This window comes from Bos grunniens, chromosome 12 (genome assembly GCF_055505025.1).
Source record: "Bos grunniens cultivar Pamir isolate PY7600 chromosome 12, Bosgru_T2T1.0, whole genome shotgun sequence".
Lineage (NCBI taxonomy): Eukaryota > Metazoa > Chordata > Mammalia > Artiodactyla > Bovidae > Bos > Bos grunniens.
The window spans coordinates 85814193-85840892 of NC_141176.1; the positions used below are offsets into that span (position 1 = coordinate 85814193).

At 42.1% G+C, this 26700-nt stretch overlaps 1 long non-coding RNA gene across 5 annotated transcripts; it reads left to right on the forward strand.

Annotated features, from left to right (window-relative positions):
- Positions 1 to 5016: 5016 nt before the first annotated feature.
- On the forward strand, positions 5017 to 26700 carry LOC147362033 (uncharacterized). Of its 5 annotated transcripts, none has more exons than XR_015137704.1 (4): positions 5023 to 5495; positions 10386 to 10835; positions 25786 to 26001; positions 26397 to 26700. It is a non-coding gene; the product is annotated as an uncharacterized LOC147362033 (long non-coding RNA). The 5 variants fall into 5 exon arrangements; XR_015137705.1 differs by lacking the exon at positions 5023 to 5495 and adding an exon at positions 5573 to 5714; XR_015137706.1 differs by lacking the exon at positions 10386 to 10835 and having other exon boundaries at positions 5017 to 5495.

Sequence of the window (26700 nt, forward strand, 5' to 3'; positions counted from 1 at the left end):
TTTTTTTTAAATACCCTATGTCTAATTTGTCAGCAAATCCTATTCACTCTACATTAGAAATACATTCACAATCTAACTATTTTTTAAAATGTTACTCCTGGTACCTAGTCTATGCCACCATTACCCATAGACTGGATTATTACAACAGCTTTCTTATTGACCTCTCTTCCACCACATTTACTTCCAATAGACTGTCTTGAACATATTCTCAGAATGATGTTTTTATAAAACACAGTCTGACTGTGACTATCATCTGCTCAAAAGCCTCCTATGGCTTCCCTATTTCTCCCAGTAAAAACCAAAGTCCCTTCAAAGTCCTATACAGCCAGAGAGAAGCCCACGGTGAATCTCTGATTTCCTTGCTGATTACTATGCCCTCTCTCTCTCTCTCCCGGCAAAGCCACAGTGACCTCTTTGCCCTCTTTTGATAAACCAAGCCTGCCCCACCTCGTGGACTTTGTCCTTTGAGCAATCAGGAACAGCCCCAAACTTCAGGTCTCCCCTCAAGGTTATCTTCCTGTGGTTCCCCTTCCGGATCACCCTCTGTAAAATGAAAATGCATTAAATTCTCATGAAGGAAACAGCTTTCAGACTTCCCTGGTGGTCCAGTGGCTAAGACTCCAAGCTCCCAGTGCAGGGGGTCCAAGTTCGATCCTTGGTCTGGGAACTAGACCCCATATGTTGCAACAAAGATCAAATATCCTGTGTGCGGCAACTAAGATCTGTCACAGAAATAAACAAATATTTTTTTTGTTTAAGAAACAAAAAAAAGTATTCTTTCCTGCTTTTTCCTGCCATGGCAAGTATCACCAGTGTGCAGTCTCTATTTCTGTCTCTCCACCACTGTAGTTAAGTTCTACTTTATTCTTTAGGAGCTAGAAGTGCACCAGGGACATATTTTAGATGCTCAATAAATATATTTTAAATAATCCGGTTGGATGTGTTTAATATTAATACAATTGTTCATGTGTTTGTCCTGTTATCTTGGAAAGAAACCTCCTTAAGACTCAGTTTCCCCACTTAAAAAAATAACAATAATACTATTGGTACTTACGTAACTTGGAATTAACTTGAAGATTAAATTTTAGAGTTAATTAAAACACTTAGCAGCGCTTCCCTGGTGACTCAGATAGTAAAGAATCTGACTACAATGCAGGAGACCTGGGTCTGAGCCTTTGGTTGGGAAGATTCCCTGGAGAAGGAATGGCTTCCTGCTCCAGTTTTCTTGCCTGGGAAATCCCATGGATGGAGAAGCTTGGGGTCACAAAGAGTTGGCCACCTCTGAGCGATGGACACTTTCACAGTTTTTTCACTTTTCAAAACACTTAGCAGGATCCCAGGTACAGAATAAGATCTCAGTGTTCATGATGATTGCAATGGTGAAGATTGTTGCTATTTAGATGTTGCTATATCAACCCCCATCTGCAAGGAAATAACAGGCATGTATTCTACTCACAAAGAGCTTACAGAGGAAACGTATGTATACTGTATAAGGATTTCCAATATAAAGTAGAGAGTAAGTGCTTTAGAGAGGTTGATGAAGTATTCATGAAATCTAGGCAGAGTTTTCCTGGGACTTCTGAGTCAAAGGCTATATAGTTAAAATCACTGTTCTGACTTGCATTAGCTCTTTGAACCTGAATTGAACCTTCTAATTAATAGACTAGGAATCATGATGATGGTGAAGATAATTCTTTCATAACATTGTCCAGAAGATTAAATGAGATAGGAAATGCAAGATATTTACTAGAGGACTGACTCATTCCACAGCCCCAAACAGAATCTTAAAGCAGCCAAAGAAATTTATGTGTATAGAGGAAATCCTCTGGGGACTATTTTTCTTAATTTTTTTTTTAATGTGATGTAAAGGGCTTGGTATAGTTTTAAAAAGAGAGGAAGATGAGGAATATGTAAGTGATTGTGGCTTAAAAAATTGAGTGAATTTTTTGAACTTTGGTGGCTCAGACGGTAAAGCGTCTGCCCGAAATGCGGGAGACCAGGGTTCGATCCCCAGGTCGGGAAGATCCCCTGGAGAAGGAAATGGCACCCCACTCCAGTACTCTTGCCTAGAAAACCATGGATGGAGGAGACTGGTGGGCTACAGTCCATGGGGTGGCAAAGAGTTGGACACGACTGAGTGATTTCACTTTCACTTTCTTTGGCTGAGCTTAACTTTTTTCAGTAAGCACACTGTTGTCTGGACTTCTCTTGTGGCTCAGCAGGGAAAGAATCACCGGCAATGCAGGAGACCTGGGTTCAATCCCTGGGTTGGGAAGATCTCCTGGAGAAGGGAAAGGCTACCCTCTCCAGTATTCTGGCCTGGAGAATTCCATGACTATATAGTACATGGGGTCGCAAAGAGTTGGACATGACTGAGCGACTTTCACTACACTGCTGTCTATCTTCTCTACAGGCTACAAAGGCTGCTTTTTGTATATATTTTTGGCTAATGGGTTAATACACTGGTTCGAAAAAAAAATAAAGCCAAGCTTGTCATTTATAAAATGGTTTGACTGTTAATATCTTTGAGCCACTAAGAGGAAAATTCCTAAGGACATGGACTGCAAAAAATAGGTCAGAATTGCGTAGATTTGAGGAAGAAATAAAATTGAGCTCCTTAATCTGCTATAAATCTGTCACTGTTCCATCAGCCTCTGAAACAACTCAAGTGCTCTGTTTGCTGACTATTAACACTAAGCCCATCAGAGACCATCCTCCTCCCTGTTCAAAAAAGAAATAATCACAGTTTTCATAATCTGGATAATTTTAAGTAAGTGGTTTTTAAGATTTTTTTTTTAATGTGGACCATTTTAAAAGTCTTTATTGAATTTGTTACAATGTTGTTTCTGTCTTTTGGCCAGGAGGCATGTCGGATCTTAGCTCCCTGACCAGGAATCGAACCCCCACCCCCTGCTTTGCAAGGCGGAGTCTTAGCCATTGGACTGCCAGGGATGCTTGTGAACTTACTGTGAGTCTCACTGGGGTCCATCGAGGACCCAGGGGCATTTTCTTCACCTCTGCATCTCTACTTTTGACTAAAATGTGGCTTGTTCTTGATTTCTAGATATTAATCTTCCATCAAGGATGGTAAAATAGACACCTACTATTTCTTCTTCGCATGAGAAGTATTATGCCAGAAAGTTGTTTTAAATGTTAACGTTTCTTTTATCCCATATTTTTTGGGTGGATACATAAGTATTTTACAAAATGTATGGCATTATATTTGGATGCAACTTCTGAACAAAATGCATCAAATACATAGAATTGTTGATAATAACTGATAAATGATCTTTATCAAAGGATGTATAATACTATTTATTTGGATAACAAGTTTTCTGTATTTTTAAGTCACAATCTGGAGTCATAATCACTCTTGATTGGACCATCCTGTTCTTTTTCTTAGCAGCTGGCAGCACTTGCACAGTTTGAATTGTTTACCTGTTTACTATTTAATGTCTCTGGAGCTTCTTTGGAATGTAAGTCTCATGAGCAGAAAACCCTCTTTGTCTTGTTCTCAACTCTGATCTCAGCATCAAGAAGAGTTTCTGATACAAAAAAAGAAGCTTAATAAATATTTGGTGATTTAAGATGATTAAGGGCTTCCCTGATAGCTTAATGGTAAAGACTACACCTGCCAATGCAGGGGACACTGGTTCCATCCCTGGACTGGAAGAGCCACTGGGGAAGGGAATGGCATCCCACTTCAGTATTCCTGCCTGGGAAATCCCATAGACAGAGGAGCCTGGCGGACTATACTCCATGGGGTCAAAAAAGAGTCATATACAATTTAATGGTTAGAAAACAGCAACAAAGATGGTTGAACTCAGCTTTAAAGATTAGAACTCTGTCAATGCATCACTGGGTAACTTGTAAGCTTGGGGGAGCATTTTGACTGCTGTCTTAGCACATGGATATTTTCAAGTTCAGTCACAGGAGAAGATGGAATGAGATCAGTTCAAGGGGCTGCCTGACCAGGGTCAGCAGTGCTCTAGCTGATTTCTGAGACAATATCTAGGAAAGAGGCTGAACCTGGACGAGGTAACTGGCTGCTTCTGTTTCCTTGCCAAAGTTACAGCAGGAGAATTAATTTATGCTGACAGTTTGTTTGAGCTGTGTGTGCTTTTGTGTCCATTATTATTTGCTTCACAGTAAGAATAGTGGGTGGAGAAAGAGTGTTGCTCATTCTTAAGCACCCAAATATCCCTCCAACCTACCCTGACAACATTTGGTCTTAAATCATTGAAAGGCTTTTCATAAATTTTAAATTTGTAGCCTAAAAATAGTCAACTGAAAGGAAGTGACAAGGCATTTCTGAAGTGAGAACTGCTTCTAAAGAAGATGGAGAGAGAACAATGGATTTATATTAGAAAATGGATTTATATTAGACTCAGCTTTCCAGGAGCTCACAAAGAAGAGGTGGATTATTATGGGAGGATGTAGGGCATGTGGACTTCCCCAGTGGCTCAGTGGTAAAGAATCTGCCTGCAGTGCAGGAGCCACAGGAGACGTGGGTTCTATCCGTGGGTTGGGAAGATCCCTGGGAGGAGGAAAGAGCAACCCACTCCATTATCCTTGCCTGGAAAATCCCACAGACAGAGGAGCCTGGTGGGCTACAGTCATTACAGGTGGAAAGAGCTGGGCATGACTGAGTGACCCAGGACCTTCATGGAGCAAGTAGCCTGCCCTGTAAGAGTGCCTAAGAATCCCAGGCTGAAGTCCAGGGCAGGGGAGATCTCTGTTTGGAAGTGGCTGATCATTTCACCTCAGATCCGCTCACTTTACAGCTGTTTCTCACTCTTCTCTTTAACTTGTGGCCCCGTGCACTGACTCAGGCAAAGAAACACAAACTGTGGAGCAGGGACCATGGTCAGAGCAAAGGGTTCTGAACGAAAACCAGCTTTTTCATTCTCTGCTCTACAGACCAACCATGGTGTGTTCACTTTGTTTATTGGCTTGTTTTCCGAGCTTGATTTTCTCATCTGCTAAGTGGTGATACAACTTGCTATGCATTTCCCAGACATTTTGTGTGTATCATCTCTTTAAGCTTCACAATAACCTCACAGAATGCATCTGTGCTGAGTCATCCTGACTAGAATCAATCAGGTGAGGGTGGGCTAGGAGTCAGCTTTAGGCCAAGGGAGTCAGAGACCCTTCTATGGTTATTTTCCTAGTTATTCAAACACCAACGTAGGTGCTGTTGTGAAGGGACTTTGCTGGTATAATTAAAGTCCCTGATCAGTTAACTTCATGCTGGTCAAAGGGGAGATTACCCTGGGCAGGCCTGACTTTAGCAGTTGTAAGGCCTTTACTCCTGGGAGCTTAGAGATTGACAACAGCTGCTGTGTCTGCAATCTCTCCTTTCCCTTGGGTCCTTCTTTCTGACAACCACCAGGGGTGGGTGCCCAGCTTCAGCTCTAGGGGTTCCAGCCTGCCCACTCCCTTCCTGACCACTTCCCTGGGGACTTCACACTTACTTAGCCAGCTCCCACAACAGGGTAAGTCACTTCCTGTAATAAATCCCTTTATGTTGAATCCTGACTCTAATGCCCCACCCCCACCCCCAACCCATCCCAAAGATGGATGCTACCATTGAAGGAAGTCTGTTAACCAAGTCTCTTGTCTAACACTTGGGAATGGATTGTCTGAGGAGACACACTGGCTGACAAAGCAAGAGACTTGATTGGGAGAAGGGTGTCCAGGCAGAGAGCAACAGGGTAAGGGAACTCAGGGGAACTGCTCTACTCCGGGGCTTGCAGTCTCGGGTTTTACGGTGATGCGGCTAGTTTCTCGGTTGTTTCTGGCCAAGCACTTTGACTCAGGGTCCTTCCTAGTTCTGCATGCATTGCTCAGCCAACATGGATGCCAGTGAGGAGGATTCTGGGAGGTGGTAGAACACGTAGCACCTCCTTTTGACCTTTCCCAGATTCTTCTGGTTGGTGGTGGCTTGTTAGTTCTGTGTCCCTTACCAGGGCTTTCTGTTGTTAAATAATTCACACAAATGGTTACTATGGTACCTGGCCAGGATGGGCGGTTTCAGTCAGTATGGTTCCTCTAACCCTACTTTGAACACTATTATGAATATAATGAAACTTGAAGAGTTAACTAGGAGTTAACTTTGTGTTTTGCACTTCGACTCTGAAGTCTATAAAGTTTAATACGTTAGGCTCTACTGCCTAAGGATGATACTGCCTGCCAAACTGCCCTGAAATGATCTTAGAAGGTTGATAAAGATGCTTAAAGCTCAACTTCTCTGTACACAAGTGCCAAATTGAATCTTGGAGACAGAGGTTTGGGTGAAGGAGAAAAGAATAGCTTTATTAAGGGAACATAGTAGATTCCGACCTTCAAAGTCTATGTATTCCAACCTGGGAGAATTTGATGAGGAGTTTTACAACAATAGGACTTCCCTGGTGGCTCAGACAGTAAAGCGTCTGTCTACAATGCGGGAGACCCAGGTTTGATCCCTGGGTCGGGAAGATCCCCTGGAGAAGGAAATGGCAATTCACTCCAGTACTATTGCCTGGAAAATCCCATGGACAGAGTAGCCTCGTAGGCTATAGTCCATGGGGTCACAAAGAGTCGGACACAACTGAGCGACTTCACTTTTCACTTTCACTTTATAACAATACTTCATGGATGAGGCTGTTGACAAGATTAGGGTGTGTACAGAGTCTCAGGAGCTTCTCTGATCTCTTTAATCATGCCTCAGGTGGTTCTTGACTGCCCCTCCCTTGATTAGGGGGCTTCCCTGGTAGCTCAGCAGTGGCCACAGGACTGGAAAAGGTCAGTTTTCATTCCAATCCCAAAGAAAGGCAATGCCAAAGAATGTTCAAACTACTGCACAATTGCACTCATCTCACATGCTAGTAAAGTAATGCTCAAAATTCTCCAAGCCAGGCTTCTGCAATATGTGAACTGTGAACTTCCAGATGTTCAAGCTGGTTTTAGAAAAGGCAAAGGAACCAGAGATCAAATTGCCAACATCCGCTGGATCATGGAAAAAGCAAGAGAGTTCCAGAAAAACATCTATTTCTGCTTTATTGACTATGCCAAAGCCTTTGACTGTGTGGATCACAATAAACTGTGGAAAATTCTGAAAGAGATTGGAATACCAGACCACCTGACCTGCCTATTGAGAAATCTGTATGCAGGTCAGGAAGCAACAGTTAGAACTGGACATGGAACAACAGACTGGTTCCAAATAGGAAAAGGAGTATGTCAAGGCTGTATATTGTCACCCTGCTTATTTAACTTCTATGCAGAGTACATCATGAGAAACACTGGACTGGAAGAAACACAAGCTGGAATCAAGATTGCCAGGAGAAATATCAATAACCTCAGATATGCAGATGACACTACCCTTATGGCAGAAAGTGAGGAGGAACTAAAGAGCCTCTTGATGAAAGTGAAAGTGGAGAGTGAAAAAGTTGGCTTAAAGCTCAACATTCAGAAAACAAAGATCATGGCATCTGGTCCCATCACTTCATGGGAAATAGATGGGGAAACAGTGGAAACAGTGGCTGACTTTATTTTTTTGGGCTCCAAAATCACTGCAGATGGTGACTGCAGCCATGAAATTAAAAGACGCTTACTCCTTGGAAGGAAAGTTATGACCAACCTAGATAGCGTATTCAAAAGCAGAGATATTACTTTGCCAACAAAGGTTTGTCTAGTCAAGGCTATGGTTTTTCCTGTGGTCATGTATGGATGTGAGAGTTGGACTGTGAAGAAGGCTGAGCGCCAAAGAATTAATGCTTTTGAACTGTTGTGTTGGAGGAGACTCTTGAGAGTCCCTTGGACTGCAAGGAGATCCAACCAGTCCATTCTGAAGGAGATCAGCCCTGGGATTTCTTTGGAAGGAAGGATGCTAAAGCTGAAACTCCAGTACTTTGGCCACCTCATGTGAAGAGTTGACTCATTGGAAAAGACTCTGATGCTGGGATGGATTGGGGGCAGGAGGAGAAGGGGACAACAGAGGATGAGATGGCTGGATGGCATCACTGACTCAATGGACGTGAGTCTGAGTGAACTCCAGGAGTTGGTGGTGGACAGGGAGGCCTGGTGTGCTGCAATTCATGGGGTCACAAAGAGTTGGACATGACTGAGCTACTGAACTGAACTGAACTGGTGGCTCAGTGGTAAAGAATTCACCAAGGCAGGAGATGCAGATTTGACCCTTGGTCCTGAAAGATCCCCTAGAGAAGGAAATGGAAACTCATTCTAGTATTCTTGCCTGGAAAATTCCATGGACAGAGGAGCCTGGCGGTCTATAGTCCATGGGGTCACAACTGTCAAACGTAGCTACTGAACAACCACAAGAACACCCTTGATTAGCCAGGGTTCGATAGTTTGCCCTTTGGAGATCAGGAAAGGTCATGTTGCCTACAAGAAATGGGGGCAAAAAGAGGCCTCCATGCCCAGGCCCCACTTGGTTTCAATAAGAAAACAGACCAGATCCCTGAAGGCAGGTACCGAATGGATCTTGCCCTGTTCTTGTGGTTCTGTCACTTGATGATACTTGTTTTTGAATCAATGACTCAATGAAAGGTATAAAGCCCTAATCGTGTGTAGGTGCTGTTCTTACCAACAGCAGCATTTCCATTTGCTTGAGGTCTTCTAACATCATACTTCGTCACGACCCTTTTGCACGCTTGAGAGAAACTCCCTCCCCTTTCCCCCCTTTTTTCTTTAGGTTAGATATTTGGATGGAAAACCAAAGCTTCACAGTCTGGTCTCATCCTGACCTCTTGGTTTGTCTCCTTGGTCAAACTATTCAAGCACAGTTGACTCACGTTGCAAGAATATAAATAATAAGCCTAATAGCTTTCTCTGTGTGTCACAAGAGTGTAATTTAGGATGACTAGAAAATATCTGAATGTCTGCCATGCCTATTATGTGTTTTGAGTAGTCACGGTGGGCACAGCTCCGTATTTGGAGAGAGATCAACAGAGGTAGTGGTCCTGCCCTTGGGGAATTTACTATCAGCCTGAGACAGAACAGCAAGTCTAAGATAAGCAGAGAAGAGAGTGAGATCAGAGTCAAGTGTATATTCCTTATGTACAAATATCCAGACGGCTGTGTGCACCTTCAGTGGGGCAGTTGTGTTTTGAGGGGTTAATATGATGTTTCATCTACAAAAACAGGAATTTTGCTTTTTAAAGTAACCTCTGAGCTTCCCTGGTGGCTCAGACAGTAAGAATCTGCCAGCAGTGCAGGAGACCTGGGTTCAGTCCCTGGGTTGGGAAGATCCTCTGGAGAAGGAAACGGCAACCCACTCCAGTATTCTTGCCTGGAGAATTCCATGGACAGAGGAGCCTGGTGGGCTGCAGTCCATGGAGTCACAAAGAGTCGGACACAACTGAGCAACTAACAGCTCATTGGGTTTCCAGCTCCTAGGACAATGCCTGGCAGATGGTTAAAGTGCCCTGTAAATATTTGTTTAATATGATTAAGTTTTAGACTAGTTTTCCTATGTAGACAGGAACATCAGTTGATCATAGAGAAGGGCAGCGAGCAGTTCAGACAGAGAAAAGGTACTAAAAGAGGAAAAGTATTAAATCTTCAGTTGTCCTTGAACCCTGGTGCTAACACATCTCTGTTGTACAATATTGGATTTCCAGGCTGTGTTCAAAGTCATATCCTGATTCTGAAATATATCTCTTTCTAAAGAAAGAGAATTCTAGCCTTGGGCGATGGCGTTCAAACTATTTCACCAAAGAGGCCTCCTAAAGTGTAACACGAATTTCTCATCTAAAATCTAAAAACAGATACAATGGCTGGGCCTGACTTTAAGGATTCTTTCAGAGTCCTTTTCCCCAGTTTGATTGTTTCTTGCTAGGGCCATAATTACTGGGGGAAGCTTTCAAGCTCTTTTCAGGGAATTTAAGATCATCGGGGATTTGAAAGCAGCATTAATGGCAGAGATGGGAGTGATCAGGAGGGTGCCCTGGGTAGAGAATTTCTGTGGCAAGTTGCTTCATTGATTCCTTCCAAATGAAGCATCGGTCTATGGTCCCTGGGTCATGGCCCAGGCCCAGGAGAGGGTAGGTGCCCAGCAGCACGGGGTGGGGCTGCTTGTTGGTGCAAAGCTTTTGGGGATTTTTATTTCATTTTGTGTTGACAGCCAGATCCATCTCCCAACCTTCCTGTTCTTTGTTTTCATTCCCAGGCTTAGGACATTAATTAAAGCCTCCTTCTCACCTTTATTCACAGAGATTCCATCTGAAAGTTCAGGGCTGTCAGCAGAAATGTGTCATTGCGGCAGCGGCAGCTCCATCCAAGAAAATACCAATAAGCACATTAAACAAAAGAGGAGTTAAGAGAAAATAAGACAGATTTCCCAGATCTGGGTCATTTCATTGCAAATCCACTTTAATATCTTTCAGGTTACACTTGACTTGTGCATATAAAGCATGTGGAAACAAGAACTGAAATCTAATAACTCCAAGAGCAAGAATGAAATGTGACGATGTTTTCAGGATTGAAAATGGGGAAGGAAATCAATTGCTTGTTCTGCGGAGTTAAGAGAATAAATTGGGTAACCAAGACTTTCATTTAGTCAGGAAGACCCATTCTTTTGTTAAGCAAAGAAATGGCTTTGTTTATCAATTACCTATGAAGGATCAAAGAGTGAGATCAGGAAGAGATGAACGCATTTAGGGGCCTGGCTCCCAGGCTGCACAAGAAAGTGTCGGGTAGTTCCAAGCAAGCTGTTTAACCTTTCAACGACTCAAATTAGCCATCCTTTGAAATGGCAAGCTTATTATCGTCATCAAATGCATTTACTGAGTGTCCAACTTTGCACGGTGCTGGGGCATGAAAAAGAAAGAAAAAAGGTAAGGAATTTTCCAGAATGTGCACTGAAAGAGATACAAATGTGACTGAAGGCAGTATATTTTAAAAGGCAGTATATTTTTAAAAAGGCATTAGTAAGAAAACAATTTTGTTTTCTTCTAGCATTATATATAGAGAAAATGTATATAAATGTTATATTTGTATATGTTTATTGGGATATTATGGGGCTTCCCAGGTGGCTCAGTTCAGTTCAGTTCAGTTCAGTCGCTCAGTCATGTCCGACTCTTCACGACCCCATGAATCGCAGCACGCCAGGCCTCCCTGTCCATCACCAACTCCCTGAGTTCACCCAGACTCACGTCCATCGAGTCAGTGATGCCATCCAGCCATCTCATCCTCTGTCGTCCCCTTCTCCTCCTGCCCCCAATCCCTCCCAGCATCAGAGTCTTTTCCAGTGAGTCAACTTTTTGCATGAGGTGTCCAAAGTACTGGAGTTTCAGCTTTAGCATCATTCCTTCCAAAGAAATCCCATGGCTGATCTCCTTCAGAATGGATTGGTTGGATCTCCTTGCAGTCCAAGGGACTCTCAAGAGTCTTCTCCAACACCACAGTTCAAAAGCATCAATTCTTTGGCGCTCAGCCTTCTTCACAGTCCAACTCTCACATCCATACATGACCACTGGAAAAACCATAGCCTTGACTAGACGAACCTTTGTTGGAAAAGTAATGTCTCTGCTTTTGAATATGCTCTCTAGGTTGGTCATAACTTTCCTTCCAAGGAGTAAGCGTCTTTTAATTTCATGGCTGCAGTCACCATCTGCAGTGATTTTGGAGCCCCCAAAAATAAAGTCTAACACTGTTTCCACTGTTTCCCCATCTATTTCCCATGAAGTGATGGGACAAGATGCCATGATCTTTGTTTTCTGAATGTTGAGCTTTAAGCCAACTTTTTCACTCTCCACTTTCACTTTCATCAAGAGGCTTTTGAGTTCCTCTTCACTTTCTGCCATAAGGGTGGTGTCATCTGCATATCTGAGATTATTGATATTTCTCCCGGCAATCTTGATTCCAGCTTGCGTTTCTTCCAGTCCAGTGTTTCTCATGATGTACTCTGCATATAAGTTAAATAAGCAGGGTGACAATATACAGCCTTGATGAACTCCTTTTCCTATTTGGAACCAGTCTGTTGTTCCATGTCCAGTTCTAACTGTTGCTTCCTGACCCGCATACAAATTTCTCTAGAGGCAGATCAGATGGTCTGGTATTCCGATCTCTTTCAGAATTTTCCACAGTTTGTTGTGATCCACACAGTCAAAGGCTTTGGCATAGTCAATAAAGCAGAAATAGATGTTTTTCTGGAACTCTCTTGTGGTAATGAATTCGCCTGCCAGTGCAGGAGATGCAGGAGATGTGGATTTGATCCTTGGGTCAGAAAGATCCTCTGGGGGAGGAAATGGCAACCCACTCCAGTGTTTTTGCCTGGAAAATCCCATGGACAGAAGAGCCTGGTGCCTACAGTCTATGAGGTCACAAAAGAATCGGACATGACTTAGCAACTGAGCACAGCATGACAACACAACCTGTGTATTATATACATACAATTAAAATTTTTCACTTCACTCTTAATTAATTGCTAAAGACATCAAGTGGCTAAAGAGGAAAAAAGAAAACAAAAACCAAAACTCACCGAGCGTCTTCTTTGTGGCAACTGCTATAGGCCCTTCAGGTTTGTTGCTTTATTTAATCCCCAAAAAAACCTCTATGGGGGAAGCTCCTTGTCCACAGGTTACCTAACACTCCCCCTGCCTACCAGACCCTGGCTTGCCCAGGAACTGGATATGAATTCAAAGGCAACCCTTTTAGCTTCCCAGGGCATTCACAAATCCCAATTCTGCAGAACCCTCCCAGGCTCGTGGTGGTAGAACCATTTCTATTCGGACTTTCCTTCCTTTCTTGACTGCTATGTCCTTAAAATACAGAAAAGATGTGTTGCTTTCTATTTAGCTCTAGAAATCCATGTGCATGGAAATAAAATCCCTTTATGCTCTCTGGTTAAGTTGTTGGGAAAGAAATTCAGGGATAAAGCAGACAGGGCTGCCCTGAAATGCTGCTTCCTCTATTCATCTTTTGGGCTTCCCTGGTGGCTCAGATAGTATAAAGTTTCTGCCTGCAGTGTGGGAGACCTGGGTTTGATCCCTGGGTCTGGGATATCCCCTGCAGAAGGGAATGGCAACCCACTCCATTATTCTTTCCTGGAGAATCCCATGGACAGAGGAGCCTGGCAGGCTACAGTCTGTGGGATCACAGAGTCGGACATGAATGAGCGACTAACATTTTCAGTTTTCCATTCATCCTTGGTTTCCTGGGACCTCCCCGCCAGTGGGTCACAGGTAGACTTTACTGTTCCAGCTTGGCAGACACGTGAGGAGGGAAGGAGTGGCTGGAATAAGACGACTCAGGACTATCATTAACCTCATCTTAAAGCTCTGGAGAAAAATCAGAAAATTTGGCCCAAATGGAGATTCAGGGCTGCCCTAGATTCTAGTTATTTAGTCTCATCATCTCTGCAAAATTACCAACTTCTGAGCAGCAATCTGTGTTTGATTCATTTTTCTCTCCATGAGGTGTCCTTTCTACCAGGCTCTCAACTTGTATTTCTTTAGCGGATAGGTGGATACAGCAAAGATAATATGACATGAATAAGTATGTGTCCATCTTGCACACATGGAACATGGAAATGAAAACACCTCCCAATTAATTTGATACTTGTAGATATTCAAGCTGAAAATCTGACTTGAAAATGCATTTTTTTCCCCCATGTTATTATTCAGGCTCTCTAAGTCGAAAAAGAATTACATCCGTAAATTCTTGACCATTTTGTATTAAAAGGTATTATGACATACTATTAATTTTCTCATGAAAAACTATACTTCAAAAAGATGTGCCTTCGTTAGGGTTGTTGTTGTTCTTTAGGTGCTAAGTTGTGTCTGACTTCTTTTGCAACCCCATGGACTGTAGCCCACCAGGCTCCTCTGTCTGAGGGATTTCCCAGGCAAAGGATACTGGAGTGGGTTGCTGTTTCCTTCTCCAGGGGGTCTTCCTGACCCAGGGATCGAACCCATGTCTCCTGCAGATTCTGTACCCCCGAGTCATCTGGGAAGCCCTCTGTACACACCCGCCCCCCTCGTTTTGGGAGTTCCTTCCCATTTTGGTCACCACAGAGCATTGAGTAGGATTCCCTGTGCTACATAGTAGGTTCTCGTTAGTTATCTATTTTATACACGGTAGTGTATCTATGTCATGTCTCCAAATTCCCAAGGGAGTCACTGACTGACCTCGGTGTTAGCTCTATTTTAGTGTGCAGTTTATTTCTAGTTTTGTTTTGTACTCTGTACCTACTACTTGGGCATAAAACCAAGTGCATTAAATTCCCGAGGTGCTGAATCGCATAAGCCTGTCCCCCGATCCCATATTATCTCTGGATCAATACAAATCTTTGACTTTCTCCATTACTTTCCACTTCTGAGACTGTATCCAGTTCATCACAAAGGACCCCGAAGTAGATAAAAAAACAACAATGTAGGGCCAGCTAGAAGTAGTTCTTCCTTATCAGCATTCTGTTTCAAAGGTTTACAGCTAGCAGTTCAGGGAGGAGTTCCTGCAGTCTGACCGGTTGGTCCCTTCCCCCACCTCAAGGTTGGCCCATGAACTGGAATGTTAAACAGAACAAAGTCCTTGTCAGATTCTGTCTCCTCTCTTTGCCTGTGCTTGTGTGCTGTCTCTCAGAGGTAATTTAAGATCCTCCACATTTCTAAGCTTCACTGTACAGAATAAACATTGCCGCGCCTGCTCGCTGCCTCCAGGAAGCATTGTAGGCTTTCAGAGTTCCCACCTATTCATCAAGTCTGCAGTGGCCAAGCCGTCTGTCAATTCATACAGTCAAGATTAATCCACTGAGCTGCTCCAGATGGAAAACAAAGGACCTGTGAGAACAGATTCCCTTCCCAAAACATATGCAGGGACATTTTTATGCAAAGTTAAAGGAGAGCCCTTCCCCATGCTCCATCAGTTATGTCTTGCCTTTCTATGATTAGTTTTTTTTTTTTTTTTGCTATGGACCATTTTTAAACTATTGAATTCATTACAATATTGCTTTTGATTTGTGTTTTGACTTTTGGGCCATGAGACATCAGGGATCTTAGCTTCCTGACCAGGGATCAAACTCTCAACCCCTGCATTGAAAGCTACAGTCTTAATTCCTGGATCACCAGGGAGGTCCCTCAATGATTAGTGGTTTTTTTTTTTTTAATTAATTAATTTTTAATTGAAGGATAATTGCTTTTCAGAATTTTGTTGTTTTCTGTCAAACCTCAATAAGAATCAGCCATAGGTGTACATATGTCCCCTCCCTCTTGAACCTCCCTCCCATTTCCCTCCCCATCCACCCCCTCTAGGTTGATACAGAGCCCCTGTTTGAGTTTCCTGAGCCATACAGCAAATTCCTGTTGGCTATCTACTTTACATATGGTAATGTAAGTTTCCATGTTACTCTTTCCATACATCTCACCCTCTCCTCCACTCTCCCCATGTCCATAAGTCTGTTCTCTATGTCTTTTTCTCAATCGCTGCCCTGTAAATAAATTCTGCAGTATCATTTTTCTAGATTCCATATATATGCGTTAGAATATGATGTTTATCTTTTGTTTTCTGACTTATTTCACTCTGTATAATAGGTTCTAGGTTCATCCACCTCATTAGAACTGACTCAAATGCATTCTTTTTATGTCTGAGTAATATTCCATTGTGTATATGTACCACATTTCTTTATCCATTCATCTGTCAGTGGACAGCTGGGTTGCTTCCATGTTCTAGGTATTGTAAATAGTGCTGAAATGAACAATGGGATACATATGTCTTTTTCAATTTTGGTTTCCTCAGGGTATATGCCTAGGAGTGGAATTGCAGGGTCATATGGTGGTTTTATTGCTAGTTTCTTAAAAAATCTCCATACCATCTTTCATAGTGGCAGTATCAATTTACATTCCCACCAACAGTGCAAGAGTGCTCCCTTTTCTCCACACTTTTGCCAGCATTTACTGTTTGTAGACTTTTTGATGAAGGGCCTCTTGATGAAAGTGAACGAGGAGAGTGAAAAAGTTGGCTTAAAACTCAACATTCAGAAAACTAAGATCATGGCATCCGGTTCCACCACCAGGGGGCATCACCAATTCAATGGACATAAAAGTGAAAGTGAAAGTGAAGTCCTTCAGTCGTGTCCAACTCTTTGTGACCCCATGGACTGTAGCCTACCATGCTCCTCCATCCATGGGCTTTTCCAGGCAAGGGTACTAGAGTGGGTTGCCATTTCTTCCTCAAGGGTATCTTCCCAACCCAGGGATTGAACCCAGGTCTCCTGCATTGTAGGCAGATACTTTACTGTCTGAGCCACCAGGGAAGTCCCAATGGACATGAGTTTGAGTAAACTCTGGGAGTTTGTGATGGACAGGGAGGCCTGGTGTGCTGCAGCCATGGGGTTGCAAAGAGTCAGACATGACTGAGTGATTGAACTGACTGATTCTGACCAGTGTGAGGTGATATCTCATTGTAGCTTTGATTTGCATTTCTCTAATAATAAGCAATATTGAGCATCTTTTCATGTGTTTATTAGCCATCTTTACGTCTTCTTTGGAGAAATGTCTGTTTAGGTCTTTTTCCCACTTTTTGATTGGGTTGTTTATTGTATTGAGTTGTATTCAGTTGCTCAGTCATGTTCTGATTCTTTGCAACCCCATGAACCACAGCACGTTAGGCCTCCCTGTCCATCACCAACTCCTGGAGTCCACCCAAACACATGTCCATCGAGTCGATGATGCCATCCAACCATCTCATCCTCTGTCATCCCCTTCTCCTCCTGCCCTCAATCCTTCCCAGCATCAGGGTCTTTTCAAATGAGTCAGCTCTTTGCATCAGGTTGCCAAAGTATTAGAGTTTCAGCTTCAACATCAGTCCTTCCAATGAACACCCAAGACTGATCTCCCTTAGGATGGACTGGTTGGATTTCCTTCCAGTCCAAGGGACTCTCAAGAGTCTTCTCCAACACCACAGTTCAAAAGCATCAATTCTTCGACACACAGCTTTCTTTATAGTCCAACTCTCACATCCATACATGACCACTGGAAAAACCATAGCCTTTACTAGACGGACCTTTGTTGCAAAGTAATGTCTCTGCTTTTGAATATGCTGTCTAGGTTGGTCATAACTTTCCTTCCAAGGAGTAAGTGTCTTTTAATTTCATGGCTGCAACCACCATCTGCAGTGATTTTAGAACCCCCCAAAATAAAGTCAGCTACTGTTTCCACTGTTTCCCCATCTATCTGCCATGAAGTGATGGGACTGGATGCCATGATCTTAGTTTTCTGAATGTTGAGTTTTAAGCCAACTGTTGTTGTATTAGCTGCTTCTATATTTTGGAAATTAACTCTTTGTTAGAGTTGTTTCATATGCCATTATTTTCTTCCATTCTGAGTGTTGTCTTTTCACCTTGCTTATAGTTTCCTTTGCCCCTCCCAAATCACTGCAGATGGTGACTGTGAACTGTGGTGTTGGAGAAGACTCTTGAGAGTCCCTTGGACTACAAGGAGATCCAACCAGTCCATTCTGAAGGAGATCAGCCCTGGGATTTCTTTGGAAGGAATGATGTTAAAGCTGAAACTCCAGTACTTTGGCCACCTCATGCGAAGAGTTGACTCATTGGAAAAGACTCTGATGCTGGAAGGGATTGGGGGCAGGAGGAGAAGGGGACAACAGAGGATGAGATGGCTGGATGGCATCACTGACTCAATGGACGTGAGTCTGGGTGAACTCTGGGAGTTGGTGATGGACAGGGAGGGAGGCCTGGCGTGCTGCGATTCATAGGGTCGTGAAGAGTCAGACACGACTGAGCGACTGATCTGATCTGATCTGATAGTTTCCTTTGCTGTGCAAAAGCTTTTAAGTTTAATCAGGTCCCACTTGTTTACTTTTGTTTTTATTTCTGTTACTCTAGGAGGTGGGTCATAGATTATCTTGTTTTGATTTATGTCATTGAGTATTCTGCCTATGTTTTCCTCCAAGAGTTTTATAGTTTCTGGTCTTACATTTAGGTCTTTCATCCACTTTGAGTTTATCTTTGTGTATCGTGTTAGGAAGTGTTCTAATTTCTTTCTTTAGCATGTAGTTCTCCAGTTTTCCCAGCACCATTTATTGAAGAGGCTCTCTTTGCCCCATTGTATATTTTTGCTTCCTTTGTCAAAAATAAGAACCCATAAGTGCATGGGTTTATTTCTGGGCTTTCTATCTTGTTCCATCGGTCTGTATTTCTGTTTTTGTGCCAGTACCATACTGTCTTGAGGACTGTAGCTTTGTAGTATAATCTTAAGTCAAGAAGGTTAATTCCTCCAGCTCCATTCTTCTTTCTCAAGACTGCTTTGGCTAGTCAGGGTCTTTTGTGTTTCTATATGAATTGTGAAATTTTTTGTTCTAGTTCTGTGAAAAATGCCATTGGTAATTTGATAGTGATTGCACTGAATCTGTAGATTGCATTTGGTTGTATAGTCATTTTCACAATATTGATTCTTCTTACCCAGGAACATGAAATATCTCTCCATCTGTTTATCTTGTCTTTGATTTCTTTCATCAGTGTCTTATAAATTTCTTTGCACAGTTCTTTTGTCTCCTTAGGTAAATTTATTCCTAGATACTTAATTCTTTTTGTTGTAATAGTGAACAGGATTGGTTCCTTAATTTCTCTTTCTGATTTTTCATAGTATATAGAAATTCAAGTGATTTTTGTATATTGATTTGTATCCTGCAAGTATGCTAAATTCATTGATTAATTCTTTATCTATGAGTTCTGAGTTTACATTAGCGACATGCTGTTCAATAGAACATCTATGCTTGTGTCCTTACACCATGTAGGGAATGTTCTTTATCTTTGCCACCTAGTACAGTAGGCCTTGGGGTTCCCAGGTGGCTCAGCAGTAAAAAATCCACCTGGCAAGCAGGAGACATGAGTTCAGTTCCTGAATCTAGAAGATCCTCTGGAGTAGCAATTGTCCACCCCCTCCAGTATTCTTGCCTAGAAAAATCCCATGGACATACAAGTCTAGTGGGCTACAGTCCATGGGGTTGCAAAATGTTGGACATGGCTTAGCATGCACGCACAGTAGACTTTAGACACATGGTGTGGTGTACTTGAAATATGACTGGTGGGGCTGAGGAAGTGAATTTTAGATTAGATTTAATTTTATTGAATTTAAGTTTAAGTAGTCATATATTTGGACAGTGTGATTCCAGAGTTTAGATGTCATTTAATTTCATGCTTGTTTTCCACAGATAGAAGCAGCATAGACTATTTAGAACATTGACACAATGTCACTCTGGGATTCTTGTTCAAGCACTAATGCCTTTCATTGACATGTCAAAGGGTATCCCACTTAAGACGTTGGACCAAAGACTGGGTTGGCCTTCCCCCATATAGTTTTCCCCTTTTTCTCCCAAACCCACTACGCATATAATATAGAATTAGCAATGCAAATAGACTTACAAGAGCAAAGACAGTGGAAAGGAGAGCACTGGTCAACAGGTGGTGAATTTCAAACTTCCGTGAATTTAGAAAACATACTGATGGATGAAAGAGGCTTGAAGAAGCTCTGAACTACAGTGGATAGTGGAAGTTAAAGATCATTTGTCTAGAAAACTGAGAAGAGAAACTCTTGACTTGGGGTCTACCAGCTTTCCAGGATGGGGGTGAGATGGATGCAAAACATAGAGTTAATTCAAACTGTATCCAAGAAACTTTTCCTGGGTAGATCCCTAATTAATTTTCTTGTCTCTGAACAAAGAAACTGGAGATTCAGCATTCATCTTTGGACAAAACCAGTGCTTAGTCACTCAGTTGTGTCCAACTCTTTGTGACCCCCATGGACTGTAGCCTGCCAGGCTCCTCTGTCCATGGGAATTCTCCAGGCAAGAATACTGGAGTGGGTTGCCATGCCCTCCTCCAGGGGGTCTTCCCAACCTAAGGATTGAACCCAGGTCTCCCACACTGCAGGATGATTCTTTACTGTCTGAGTCATAAGGAAAGCCCTAGGTAAAACTTAGAGAGTTTATATGCTCCCCCACCCCAAAACTGGATAAACTTCCTGGGAAGAACTAGAGTTGCTGGTGTGAGGTGGGCTGCCCAGAATAGATCCTTCATTGAACTAGCTTTAGAGAGCTTCCTGATATTATTTGCTGTCCACCTATCCATTAAGTCTGCAAGCCCACCCATATCAACAGAGCCCCCAGACTGGCTTCCATTCAAGAAGCAGTTCACCAAAGAAATATACTGAGATTCAGAATAGGGAAAATGAAAATCAGCAATTACCAGTCAGCTGAAGACTGCCCACATGCAAAAGAAAAAGATAAGTAATCATGACAACAAATTCAAGAGGAAGCCAGGAAAATTTAAGGATGAGTCAAGTATTTTTAATGTTATTATTACTATCATGATTTTATAAAACCTTTAATTATTATCCTCAGAGAAATAAAGCAAATGCAAATCTAAGGATAAGTTCAGGATGCTATGAAATATGAGTAATCAAAAATACAAAGATGTCCTAAAAATTAAAAATAATTGTTAACATAAGCATGTTAATAAATAGAAAGGTTAGTGGCAATAATTGAGTAAAAGCCCCAGAAAATTCAACAAACAGCTTAACATATAATATCAGAGAAAGATTAAAGAATAAGACAATAGTAGAGAAGGGCCAATGTCTGATAAATAAGCATTCCAGAAAGAATGAACAGAAATAAACTTTGAAATGAAATTAAAGATACAACAAAAAATGTTTCATGGAGCTAAAGGATGACCCGGATCTCTTAATTAATATTACACACCAATGTTAGAAGGATGGAGGAAAAAATACTGTAAGAATGATATGGATCAAATAGGTCAAAAAGAAAAACATGGCGTGGATTTAATACCTGGTAAATTATCAGCAGAAAAAGCTGTTGACTCATATGCTGGGAACAGGCATTTCTACATGGCTTGTGTGTCATGACATCTGACCCAGGGGGAAGGAAATGTGTTGACCTCTGTCTAGCATGGGTCCCCAGGGAATAATATTTACTAGAAATGTAAATACTCTACTGATTTTGAACTGCAGTGCTTAAATTATAGTCAAACCTCCAAATTAACCATAATTTCAAGCCAGAATATAAATATCATTAATCTCGATAATGTAAAAGTTTATAGTTAACTGAAGATGGGGGAGAAAGGTTCATCAATAATGCACCATTTACAGGCTAAGTACTCAAGGGATAGTATTTACTGTTGGCAGAACAGTAAATAGTGGGTTTAAACATATTATTTGATCTTATAGATGGAGCTACCAGAAAAAGAGCTTTCAAAAATTGGAGAGAGAAAAATAATTGTGAGAAGGGTTATCAGTTTGGTAAGTTCACAACCTCCATGATCTGGAGTTAGTAGATAATGCCTATATAAAAGTAGTGGTGTAAAAATTATTAATATTTATGAAGATAATAAAGAACAACATAAAGAAAAAGCAAGGACAGTGGTTAGCTCTTGGGAATGAAGCTAAACAAGAAGTAGAAAAAAGTGGCTTAAGAGCATTGCTGTTTATTTTATGTTCTATTAGTTTTCCTTTTAACCATGAAGATGTTCAGTTCAGTCACTCAGTCATGTCCAACTCTTTGCGACCCCATGGGCTGCATGCAGCATGCCAGGCTTCCCTGTCCATCACCAACTCCTGGAGCTTGCTCAAACTCATGTCCATCGAGTCACTGATGCTATCTAACCATCTCATCCTCTGTCATCCCCTTCTCCTCCTGCCTTCAATCTTTCCCAGCATTAGGACTTTTCCAGTGAGTCAGTTCTTCTCATCAGGTGGCCAAAGTATTGGAGTTTCAGCTGCAGCATCAGTCCTTCCAATGGATATTCAGGACTGATTTCCTTTAGGATGGACTGGTTGGACCTCCTTGTTATCCAAGGGATTTTCAATACCACAGTTGAAAAGCATCAATTCTTCAGCACTCAGCCTTCTTTATAGTTAAACTCACATCCATACATGACTATTAGAAAAACCATAGCCTTGACTAGACAAACCTTTGTTGGCAAAGTAATGTCTCTGCTTTTTAATATGTTGTCTAGGTTGGTCATAGACTTTCTTCCAAGGAGCAAGAGTCCTTTAATTTCATGGCTGAAGTCACCATCTACATTGATTTTGGAGCCCCCCAAAATAAAGTTTCTCACTGTTTCCATTGTTTCCTTGTCTGTTTTCCGTGAAGTGATGGAACTGGATGCCATGATCTTAGCTTTTTGAATGTTGAGTTTTAAGCCAGCTTTTTCACTCTCCTCTTTAACTTTCATTAAGAGGCTCTTTAGTTCCTCTTCACTTTCTGCCTTAAGGGTGGTATAATCTGCATATCTGAGGTTATAGATATTTTTCCCAGCAATTTTGATTCCAGCTTGTGCTTCATCCAGCCCAGCATTTCACATGATATACTCTGCATCTAAATTAAATAAGCAGGGTAACAAGATACAGTCTTGACATACTCTTTTCCCAATTTGGGACCAGTATGTTGTTCCATGTCTGGTTCTAATTGGTGCTTCTTGACCTGCATATAGATTTCTCAGGAGGCAGGTCAGGTGGTCTGGTATTCCCATCTCTTGAAGAATTTTCCATAGTTTATTGTGTTCTACACAGTCAAAGGCTTTGGTGTAATCCATAAAGCAGAAGTAGATGTTTTTCTGGAACTCTCTTGCTTTTTCAATGATCCATTGGATGTTGGCAATTTGATCTCTGATTCTTCTGCCTTTTCTAGATACAGCTTGAACATCTGGAAGTTCATGATTTACATACTGTTGAAGCCTGGCTTGGAGAATTTTGAGCATTACTTTGCTAGTGTGTGAGATGAGTACAATTGTGTGGTAGCTTGAACATTATTTGGCACTGCCTTTCTTTGGAACTGGAATGAAAACTGACCTTTTCCAGTCCTGTGGCCACTGCTGAATTTTCCAAATTTGCTGGTATATTGAGTGCAGCACTTTCACAGCATCATCTTTTAGGATTTGAAATAGCTCAACTGGAATTCCATCACCTCCACTAGCTTTGTTCATAGTGATGCTTCCTAAGGCCCACTTGACTTTGCATTCCAGGATGTCTGGCTCTGGGTGAGGGATCACACCATCATGGTTATCTGGGTCATGAAGATCTTTTTTTTGTATAGTTCTTCTGAGTATTCTTGCCACCTGTTAGTATCTTCTGCTTCTGTGAGGTCCATACCATTTCTGTCCTTTATTGTGCCCATCTTTGCATGAAATTTTGCCTTGGTATCTCTAATTTTTTTGAAGAGATCTCTAGTCTTTCCCATTTTAATGTTTTTCATCTATTTCTTTGCTCTGATAACTGAGGAAGTCTTTCCTATCTCTCCTTCCTATTCTTTGGAACTCAGCATTCAAATGGATATATCTTTCCTTTTCTCTTTTGCCTTTTGCTTCTCTTCTTTTCTCAGCTATTTGTAGGTCTTCCTTATGCAACCATATTGCCATTCTGCATTTCTTTTTCTTGGGGATGGTGTTGAGCCCTGCCTCCTGTACAATGTCACGAACCTCTGTCCATAGTTCTTCAAGCACTCTGTCTATCATATTTAATCCTTTGAATCTATTTCTCACTTCCACTGTAACCTGAATGACCTAGTGTCAGGCTTTTCTGATAGCTCAATTGGTAAGGAATCTGCCTGCAATGCGGGAGACCCTGGTTCAATTCCTGGGTCAGGAGGATCCCCTGGAGAAGGCATAAGCTACCCACTCCAGTGTTCTTGGGCTACCCTTGTGGCTCAGCTGGTAAAGAATCTGCCTGCAATGCGGGAGACCTGGGTTCTACCCCTGGGTTGGGAAGATCCCTTGGAGAAGGGAAAGGCTACCCATGCCAGTATTCTGACCTGGAGAATTCCATGGACAGTCCATGGGGTTGCAAAGAGTCAGACACAACTGAGCAACTTTCACTTTCACTTGAATGGTCTAGTGGTTTTCCCTCTTTCTTCAATTTAATTCCAAAATTGGCAATAAGGAGTTCATGATCTGAGCCACAGTCATCTCCCAGTCTTGTTTTTGCTGACTGTATAGAGCTTCTCCATCTTTGGCTGCAAAGAATATAATCAGTCTGATTTTGATGTTGGCCATCTGGTGATGTCCATGTATAGAGTCTTCTCTTGTGTTGTTGGAAAAGGGTGTTTGCTATGACCAGTGTGTTCTCTTGGAATAACTGTTAGCCTTTGCCCTGCTTCATTTTGTACTCCATCAAACATGTCAACTTGACTAATATTAAAAACTATATGGATCAGTTAGGTTCAGTTCAGTCTCTCAGTCATATCTGACTCTTTGCAACTGCATGGATTGCAGCACACCAGGTCTCCCTGTCCATCACCAACTCCTGGAGTTTACCCAAACTCATGTCCTTTGAGTCGGTAATGCCATCCAACCATCTCATCCTCTGTCGTCCCCTTCTCCTCCTGCCTTCAATCTTTCCCAGCATCAGGGTCTTTTCAAATGAGTCTGTTCTTTGCATCAGGTGGCCAAAGTATTGGAATTTCAGCTTCAACATCAGTCCTTCCAATAAACACCCAGGACTGATCTCCCTTAGGATGGACTGGTTGGATCTCCTTGCAGTCCAAGGGACTCTCAAGAGTCTTCTCCAATGCCACAGTTCAAAGGCATCAATTCTTCACACTCAGCTTTCTTTATAGTCTAACCATCACATCCATACATGACTACTGGAAAAACCATAGCCTTGACTAAATGGACCTTTGTTGCAAAGTAATGTCTCTGCTTTTGAATATGCTATCTAGGTTGGTCATAACTTTCCTTTCAGGGAGTAAGCATCTTTTAATTTCTTGGCTGCAGTCACCATCTGCAGTGGTTTTGGAGCCCTCCAAAAAAGTCAGCCACTGTTTCCACTGTTTCCCCATCCATTTGCTATGAAGTGATGGGACCAGGTGCCATGATCTTAGTTTTCATTCAACTTTTAGAGATCATCTAAAGCTACTGAATATGTTTAACAGTCTGAGCAAACAGTGTGCCTAGAGTGACAAAATCTGTAATCAATTAAGTAATAACTGATGAATGGTAATTAAATGATAATTTAGTCAATTACAATGATGTGGACCATGGCGCTTGAGTATCATAGAAGATGTGTCAATAAAGTAGGTTGGTAAATGAACAAAACAAGAAGTTTATATAAAGGGAGGCAGTAAAGCTTAACCTTTAATTCATGTGCTACAAGCCAGGCAAATGATTTAATTTTTGTTTATATCATTAAAGTCAAAGAATTTTACTAAAAAATATTCCAAGCTCTAATAACCTCAAAGCTATCACTGGGTACCCAGGCCAGGTTCTTTTTTTAAAATAATTTTATTTGTTTATTTTTTGGCTGTGCTAGGTCTTCATTGCTGTGTGGACTTTCTCTGGTTGGGAGAAGGGGCTACTCTGTAGTTGTGGGGCATGGACTTTGCATTGTGTTAGCTCCTCCTGTGGATCACGGGCTCTAGGGCTCATGGGCTTCAGTAGTTGCAGTCTATGGGCTCAGTAGTTTTGGTTCCTTGGCTCTAAGGCACAGGCTTAGTAACTGTGTCACATGGGCTTAGTTGCTCAAGGCATACGGGATCTTCTGGGACCAGGGATCCAACCTGTGTCTCCTGCATTGGCAGGCAGAGCCTTTACCACTGAGCCACCAAGGAAGTCCCGGGCCAGTTTTCTTAAAATGTTTTCATTTAAAGATGACTTCCCACCCTACTGCAGAAAAGCTTTGGTAAGAGATAAAAGATGTACATAAATTAACAGCTACCAAATCAGACCCTAAGACATCTTCATTGAATTGTCTTACACAACACGTCTTCCGGATGTTGACCTGGGGAGCTAAAGATGAACTTCTGACTTGAACACTCCTCCAGGTCTTTGCTTCAACCTTCTTGAGCCATGCTGTCCAGCGCTGCCTGTTCCCATCAACTGTTCTGGGTCCTCAGGGCTCACTTTTATCTCCATGTTCCACAAGGACCCAGATTGCTGAGCCCGCAGTGTACACCTTCACAGCCTGACTGCAGGAGGGCCTCCTCTTCATACACAGCAGTGGCTCTCGGGGTGACGCCTACAGACATATCGAACACCTCGTAGGTGGCCACTGCTCTATTTGCATGCAATAACTCTTCCATATTTTAAGCCCGTCAATCTGGTGAAGAGGCAGAGTCTCTGAATGCTTAAGTGTCTTATTCAAAGTCACATAATAACTTGGTCAGAGTGGGACTATAATTTGGATACAGGAATTCTGCCTCTGGGTCAAGTGTTTTCTCTAGGACCTCATAGCTTCCTTTCTGGGTGTTTCCAGGGTTCTAGGCATGTGGACCATTGGCTTCTTTTAATGTGTTGGCCATTCTGTGCAGGAGGGAGAAAGGGATATCTGCAAATATTTTTGTCTCTTAGTCACAAGGTCAGAATCGTTTTGGGAGGTAGAGTCAGTTCAGGTCACAAGGATCAAATATTAATAATTCGTACTTGTGCCCTCCAGGAGGCTGCAGTGTGATGCAGTGGGGATCCATGATCTGATACACTCAGGGCTCTCCCTGTGGCTATGAGGAAGCCACTTCTCTGAACCACAGTGTCCTGAGCTCTCAAGAAGGAGGAAAAGGCTTGAATGCCAGTTGCTCTGCATCACGGCTGTCGAACAGCTGTCATCAGCGGACATTCCGAAGGCATACATCTATTTCTCCCGCCCTTACTTTGAGTTCCACTTTGCACTATTCTGCTGTTAATTATTCCCCTCTATTCTCTTGTCTAATTTTGTGTGTCATTAAAATAGTTCCAGCTGCGTT